General features: G+C 37.6%; 1 pseudogene; it reads right to left on the reverse strand.

Moving 5' to 3' along the window:
• Positions 1-1973: 1973 nt before the first annotated feature.
• Positions 1974-2717, reverse strand: LOC108287672 (annotated as a pseudogene).
• Between the last annotated feature and the right edge of the window lie 6210 nt (positions 2718-8927).

Below are 8927 nucleotides of genomic sequence, written 5' to 3' on the forward strand. Positions count from 1 at the left end.
ACAAGAAGCTGTCTTTTAACGCTATTCCATGCTTAAATGTTGGCACAGCTGTTTCTCAAAACCGGTAGTAGCCTCAAGAAGTTTAATAATACTGGTCCTGGTATTTTTTGCCATATTTGTTACACAGCGATAGTATTTATGAGACTGAAGTAGCTGACACATATTTGTAGTCGCCGTATAATTTTGAACACAGTTATAAAAATTTAGTTTATGGATTAACTCTGTACCCTGTCATCTTTTAGCCTGTCTGTTTTTACTTGGACTAAAATACATATCCCTTAGGGTCAAGATCCATAATTCCAGAATATTCTCAGGCATCTGGTTCAGGTGCAGGGTAAAGTTAGACTGGAAATAAGACACTATTAAGTAAAAGAAGCTTCTTTTGCCTTACCCACTTCCCAAGGGCTCTGTTTGTAAAAAGAGTACAGACCAGAAATCTTGTGCCTTGCTGAATTCTTTCCATGGTGTCATCCTATGGCTGAGCTTTCATTTCCTCGTTTTTTAAATGAGGACCAAAACATCTGCCCTATCACCACTTATAGGAGTGATTTACAGATTTAGTGAAATTTATGTTTTGCGGGTTATAAAGTATTTTGATATACTTTATAAAGTATCAAAATACTTTATAACCCACAAAACATAAATTTCTATAATGCTAGCCACTTTGAATTGAACATCCTCTAAATTCTAGAAATAGTACTGGAAGCTTTGCATATATAGTGTGACCTCTTAATTCTCAACACAAACCCTCAGTTTTTATAATTACATTCAGTGTATAATTGAGTTAAGAGAAGCGCAAAAGAAGTTAGGTAATTTGATAAAGGTCAAAAAGCTAGAAGGGGCAGAGTTGGGATTCAGTCCAATATTGCTTTCAAGTAGAAGCTTTACTTTTCCTTTCTACTCAGAGCTAACACAATAGCCTTATTTAATATCCTTAAGAATGGTAGGTGAGACTAAGAAAACTTGGGATGGGGAGAACTGAATAACCTGCTTCAACAAAGAAAACACTCTGATAAAATCTATGCTGTATTTTAGAATCCCTGGGTTTCATATATTGTTTTATAGTTTTTATTAATCAACTATATGATGAAAAGTGAAAAATAAATGTTCACATGCAAAAAATATGATATGCCATTCCACCCAAGCTTAAATTTAAAAATTCCACTCTACTCATTTTATCAAGCATATAAATAAATCATAAATATTATTAAATAAGAAAGACTTCCTTTGCTTTGGAAAAACAGCTGAGAAACAACAAAAAATTATTTTTAGAAATACAGAAAAAAAGTTGTTTATACAGTAGCCAATATGCCCTCATTAGGCATTAAGACACATTTCTGTTTGTAACTTTAATACAGCCATAGTATTACTATTTATAAAAATCAAGTTTCCCAGTAAAAACTGAGTATTTTACCACACTAATCTTCAAATTGTATCACTAAACATGTAGTTATACACATCGGTTTCTAACCTCTTAGAACATTCTACACAATAGATTTTAATCATTGGAATAAATAATTACTCAGAAAAGCAGTACTGCCTCAATTACAATATGATTTGCCAGTCAGTATTCCTGTTTTCCAGTAAAAAGATTTCGTGAGCAGAAACACTCAGCTCCTTGTGTTCTCATCAGTCAAGAGAACATTTCAGGGCCGGGTACAGTGGCTCACACCTGTAATCCTAGCACTTTGGGAGGCCAAGCAGGGCGGATCACTTGAGGTCAGAGTTCAAGACCAGCCTGGCCAACATGGTGAAAATCCATCTATACTAAAAATACAAAAAACATTAGCTGGGTGTGGTGGCAGGCACCTGTAATCCCAGCTACTTGGGAGGCTGAGGCAGGAGAATTGCTTGAACCCAGGAGGTGGAGGTTGCAGTGAGCCAAGACCATGCCACTGCACTCCAGCGTGGGCAACAGAGCAAGAATCCATCTCAAAAAAATTTTCAAAAAAAGAGAAAACTATCATCCCATTTCAAATTGAGCCACCGAAGAATAAGAAAGAAAAAAAAAAGAGATAACATTTCTGAGCAGCTCCCATGCAAACATTTTTTAACAGGTTGACACAGATCTGTAGCCTTCACTCCTCACAATGGCACTGCCAGGCACCGTCATATGAGCTTCTACCTCTGCACCCTTATGGACAGTGTCAGGACCTACTTCACCATCACCTCTATATCCAAAGATAGGAGCTGGGCCCTTAACCAGTGAGCCTCTGGCATCATGTCTTTCATAAATTTCTGTTCTCCAAATCCTGGTTCCACTGTCATTACCAAGACCATATCTATTTTATTAGCTCGCAATGCCAAATACTGTACTCAACTGTAGTTTCCAGTTTAATGGCAAGGCCAAAATTCATCCCTTCCTCCCAAATGTCTTCAATCAAAGCCCTTGGCTTCTCAGTAGCCTCAAGATGAAAGGTGTACTGATTGGTGCCTACTGCAGCCATTGGCTACCCACTGTTGACGGCCTGGATCCTCTCATGCGCACGTCAAAGAAAGGGTCCTGACCTAGCTGATTGTGAAGGCTTCCTCCCACAGTGTGGCCAAATGTGACGTTGGGAACAAACTGCAAAAAGCTGACCTTCCTAAAGAGCAGAGTGCCTGTTCATTACATCCAGGTACAGATAATGAACCACAGAGTCTATTATCTGGAAACACTTGTTCCCTAAATTGGCCAGGCCACTGTTGAGGACAGATGGGCCAATCTTGCAATCCATCACCGTAGTTTGGGCTTATATAATGTCTTTTTGATCTATTATGAAAGTATATCTAAATATTCTTCCATAGCTTAATTTTAACACTTTATTTGAAGAGAAATAAACACACTAAGAAATTAGCCATCATCTGTAATCCCTCCATGCAAAAACCAATCATACAATGAAGTTAAAGTTCCCCTTTCTTCTGCATCTTTTATCTTTCCAATCCCTATGCCCCTGTTCCTACTCTCATTGCTGTGCCAGAGAACTTGCTTGTAACAATCTGGTTGATGACTGAATTCCCAACAAGCATTCTGTATTGACATTCTCATATTTAATTCAAATGTGGTAGATTATTTGAAAAGGCTTAAGATTCTCTCATTGTTCTTTTCGCTGGATGTAATTTTACCTTTCCTGTGCAAAAGCCAATGCAAGTCCCAAAGGCAGCAGACTGTCCTCAGTTCCCTTTTAATTGTGTAAGTGAAAGGCAAGCACCAAATAAATCGTGGCTCCCTGTCCAGCAGTAATAATGCAGAATGATAGACCATGAGCTATGTGCCCAATAGTCAGCAAAAGATCTTATATACATCCTTATTTAATCCACACAAAACAAAAACTCTACCCTATACTGTCTATCTTGTCTCTGTAAATGTCCCCATTTTAGAAGTGAGGCTCAGAGATTAAGTAAATTGCCCAATATCACACAGTAAGAGACACGCAAAGGTTTATGTTCAGGTCTGGCCAATTTCATCAGTCCTGCTCTAGATTAGCGGTAGGCAAACTACAGCCCAAACCAGCTCACCACTAGTTCTTGTATAGCCTGAGAACTAAGAACGAATTTTACATTTTCTAATGGTAGGGGAAAAAAAGAATAGTCTTTTGTGACTATAAAAATTAAATAAAACTCCAATTTCAGTGTCCATAAATGGTTTTATTGGGCCACAACTACAATCATTTGTTACGTAGCATCTACGGCTGCTTTCACAGTACAACAGCAGAGCTAAGTAGTTGAATAGTTGTAACAGAGATGAACTATCCTGCAAAAGCTATATTCACTTCATAATTTAGGAAAAAGTTTTCCAACCCCTCTTCTAGATAGCCAAGTATCACATGGGCAGCAAATGAGCTATAGGCTTTATTATTCTCAGTTTAATTAGAAAAATTGATTTACTGCAATATCTTGGTATTCGATGGTTTGATATAGGAATCAGAACTTTACAGGAAAGTTGAAGAAGCTAGAAGAGTGAAGATCTGGAGGCTTCAGCTGGAGGGTCAGGGAAACTGCCACTGTAATTTCAGCTTGAAGTATCAGCGTTGGTAAAGAAAGTAGGGCTCATGGGGAACTCCAAGGAACCACTAATTCTGGTTTCACAGCCTAAAAAGGGAGCTCAGGAACTGCTCTGCAAAGCAAGCTTGTCTGGAGTCAAGAGCTCACAGAAATGATGGCTTCTTTTCAGTTTTTCTTGCCAAATCTCTGCAAGTTCCTGCCAATGGTAGACACTAACTCTGACCTATAGAGGAAAAGATATTCTGTGAAACAGGCCCAGCCACAGAACAAAATGATGCTTGTGTAGATTTGACAGCATAATCCAGCACGTGTCCCAACTACTGCTAGGCAATTCCATAAGCACTGTTTCTCCAGTAGTATCCAGTACCTGCAAAGAGCCTGCCATCTTGACTGTGGTAGAGATGTAAATTGGGGCCCTAGGATATCCATGGCAGGTCGTGATGTAACCTTCTCACCCCATGTCTGCTAGGTGGGGAAGGTTTGCTTGCCTGGCCTTCTGTAATACCCCATATTCACAATACCTGTGCTATTTCTCCTTTGGGATTGGAACCAGACTTGAACCCCAAACTATTCAGCTGAGTAGCCAGTATTTTACTAACTTTATTGTCAGATTGTATTCACTGTCATTAAAAGGGACTTCCCCTTAAATAGTGCTGACTTCTGCCTTTGAGTTGTGCTGGGTGCCCTATAAACTTCGTCTCAATACACTCAATAGCCCTTCCAGGTAGGGGGTTTAACCTCTTTTTACAGATGAGGAAACTAAACTTTGAAGAGATTAAGAAAATTGCCCAACTTCACAGTGTAAATAGTGAAGCCAGGCTTGAATCTCTGTTCCATATGATTCCCAAACCCAATACATTATGCTTTGTGCCACAGCCAAGTTTTTCCCAGGCTCTGCTTCCAGAATGCTCCCCTTCACTGTGGATTACAAATTGAAGAACTTTTTTTTTTTTTTGCTGGTAATCTAATTGCCCACAACCACGTTCTAATTCTACCTCCCTCAAATTAAACCCTTGGAAACTTCCATATTCAACTAGACTTCACTAAACCTCTTAGATCATATTAACTACTGAATTTATCCTAGCTAGGTGTGGGGATCAGATGTATTGTCTTTCCAGTTCTTTTTTTTAGCAACCCTGAATCAGTCAACCCATCTGCCCTACTAGTTCTCAACACACAGCATAGTCCAGGGTGTCCCTATGACAACAAAAAGCTGCCCTAATAAGTAATCTCCTTTCCTAAGATAGCTAAGTATAGGGTAAGAACTCAAGTGCGGACTCATGAGGTACCTGTTTTAATCCAGGCTCTATCAATTACCACGTGTGCATGACCTAATCCCTGTGCCTCAGTGTTCTCCTCTATAAAAAGGAGATAGTAATCTTACCTACTTTATACAATTACTGTGAGGATTAAGTAAATTAAGACATTCAAATAACTTACTGCAATGGGATAGTTAATATAAGCACACACTATTGGCTATGTTTATGATTATTATCTTCATAAATCAAAAACATCAAAAATACTTGCTCTTCAAAATGATGCACACTTTCCTACCTAAGCCAATTTGAACAATGGCCTCTGGTCTGATGAAATGGTTTCTCAGTATAATAATGATTAAAATAATTAATAGTAGTTAGCCAGTATGGTGCCTTGTAATTTTGAAATAGATTTCTCATTAATCATAAGCATGCACAATTATTTTTGTTCATGACCTGAATCTCCAGGTAATGGATTCTGAACCGAGGCTGTGTCAGACCAGCCAGGAGGTGTGTGGATTTGTGAAGAAGCAGAAAAGAGTTTGGAAAGCTGGTGTTCAATTGCTAATGCATGTAGGACTCTGTGCAGCTGATCTGCATGCTAATTGCCTTACCAGAAACTAGATTACGCAGAACAGAAGCAAGCGATCTTACAGTATCAATGACATTCTCTTTCCTTATCCCTCTCTCCCTTTCCCCCATCTTTTCTTGCTGCCTATCTCCATCATGCAATCTCTTTGTCACCAGAAAAGAGAAACACTCCACCCTGTCCCCAAAATGAAGGAAGAAATCTGAAAATGTTGAGTCTTTTATGGAGTCTCCGCAGCTGGAAAGTAATTGTCAAAATAACCCTTGGGATCCAGGCACACTAAAAAGGCTTGTGCCTGAGAGTGACAGTGGTCAGATTTGCATTATAGAAAGATTCCCCTGGAAACATAGAGAAACGGATTGAAGAGGGACTAACCTGAAGGCAGGGAGTATCTGTTACAGTAATCTAGGGTAATATTATAGTGGTCTGAACAATGCGCTGTTAAATGGAAAGAAATGGATACTTGGGAGAGGCATTTAAGAATTGGATCTAAAGACTAATTGGATAAGGGATTGAGAAAAAGGAGAAGTCAAAGGTGATCCCCAAGTGTTTGTCACAGGCAACTGGATCCTCTGGGTCTAGAGATAATTAGTAATATAAATTATTTGATTAAATGGCCTCATATACCCAATTCATTAACATAATGAGTTAATATATTCCTATTAGTACAGAAATATATGTTAATATATTCCTATTAATGCTGAGACTACCTCCCCATAAAACATTCGAATATGAGAGAATTATTGACAGGAGTACTCCGGAAACAATCATCAGCCGTGCCAGGAACTGGGGAAGATACAGAGATGAATAAGACATGTAATACAACATACATAAAGCATAATTTCTAAGTATTATAATAAGGTAAAAATTTGGTTAATTCTATATAGAAATATAGGTAGACAGAAAATTAACTCAACCTGGCAAAATAAAGTGGCTTCAGAAAAAAATGTAGAATTTAAACTGTTCCTTGAAGAATGAGCAGAATTTCAACAGCAAAGACATTCCATATGATGAAATGGTTTGAGCAAAAACTCACAAATATGTAAATGTGCTCACCATTCTGAGTACTATTTTTCTTCTAATCTTTGACATAAGATGCACTATCAACATAATAGGATCCGGGAGATATTGCAGAGAGAAATACATTAAATTACATTTCAGTTTTGAAATGCATCTTATTTGAGTACATAATGGAAAAATCGTGTATCTTGGGATCAATGGAAGCTAAGTATGACACAGGAAACACATTTTTCAGGGGAATTTAAAGCAAGGGAAAAGTCTGGAAGCAGGAGTTTATATTTGATTTGGGGGACAATGGTGGCACATTCAAAAGTTTTTGAGCAAAAGAGTGTTGCTATTAGACTTGTGTTTTAAGATTAGGTCTTCAGTACAAAATGTCAAGAAAAAGAAACAAAAGATCAGAAAGAGAGTGGTAAAATAGTCTCTATTTGTAGATGACAAGAATGTTTATGTAGTAAGTCCTAAAGAATCTACAAGGTAACTCATAGAATTAATACACGAATTTATCAATGTCACAGTGTAAAAGCTTAATATTTCATATATATGCATCATAAATTGGAAAATGAAAATATTTAAATTTTTTTACAATACTGTCAAAACACATACTTAGGAATAATTTAACAAAAGAGCTCTACACTGAAACTACAAAATACTGCTGTATTGGTTCATTTTCACTCTGCTATAAGGAATACTACCTGAGACTGGGTAATTTATAAAGAAAGGAGGTTTAATTGACTTATAGTTCCGCATAGCTGAGGAAGCCTCAAGAAACTTATAATCATGGCAGAAGGGGAAGCAGACATGTCTTACATGGTGGCAAGTGAGAGAGAGCATGTGTGCAGGAGGAACTATCAAACCCTTATAACCCTTATGAAACCATCAGATCTTTTGAGAACTCACTCACCATCACGAGAACAGCACGGTGGAAACTGCCCCCCAGTCCAATCACCTCCCACAGAGTCCCACCCTTGACATGTGAAATTTATGGATATTACAATTCAAGATGAGGGCTGAGCACAGTGTCTTACAACTGTAATCCCAACACTTTGGGAGGCTGAGGCGGGAGGGTTGCTTGAGCTCAGCAGTTCAAGACCAGCCTGGGCAACATAGTGAAACCCCAATTCTGCAAAAAATACAAGAATTAAAAAAAAAAAAATTCAAGTTGAGATTTGGGTGGGGCACAGAGCAAACCATATTAACTGCGGAGAAAAAGTAAAGAAGACAGATCTATATACTATGCTCATAGACTGGAAGGGCTCATATTGTTGTTAGTGCCTCCAGAATAAATCTATATACTTAATAATCCCAAATCGTAATGGCAGTAGACCATTTAGATTACATAGAATTTTATTTGTCTGACAGGTAAAGTTTTCCTAGATAGGACACAGAAAGCAATAATGATTTTTTTAATGGTAAATTGGACTTGATTATAATGAAAAATTCTGGCCTCAAAATACACTATTACAAAAACAATAGACAAGTCACAGGAGAAAATATTTGAAAAATATATCTGACAAAGGGTATGCATCAAGAAATATTTTTTAAACTTCAAAAGCTCAATAATAAAAATATAAATAATCTAATCTTTTAGATGGGCAAGAGATTTGTAAATGTCTCAAAAAAAGACATAAGCTGTCCAATAAGCACAAAAAAGTACTCTATATCAGTCATCATTAGAGAAAGACAAATATAAAATCAATAACAACACTAACTGTTGGTGATGATGTGGAGCACCAAAATATCCATACCTTGTCAGTGAGAGTGGGAAATGAAACAAACATTTTGGAAAAGTCTGGCAGTTTCTTTTAGCAATATACTCCATGCCCCATCAATTCCACTTCTAAGTACTTTCTCAAGAAAAATGAAAATATACATGAGAAAGCAAATTAAGGAAGGAAGGGAAGAGAGAGAGAGAGAGAGAGAGAGAGAGAGAGAGAAAGGAAAAAAGGAAGGAAGGAAAGAGAGAGAGAAAGAAAAAGAGAAAGAGAGAGAGAAAAAAAGGAAAGAAAGAAAGAAAAAGAAAGAAAGAAAGAAAGAGAGAGAGAGAGAAAGGAAGGAAGGAAGGAAGGAAGGAAGGA

Source organism: Cebus imitator, unplaced genomic scaffold (assembly GCF_001604975.1).
Source record: "Cebus imitator isolate Cc_AM_T3 unplaced genomic scaffold, Cebus_imitator-1.0 Scaffold351, whole genome shotgun sequence".
In the NCBI taxonomy this organism is placed as follows: Eukaryota; Metazoa; Chordata; class Mammalia; order Primates; family Cebidae; genus Cebus; species Cebus imitator.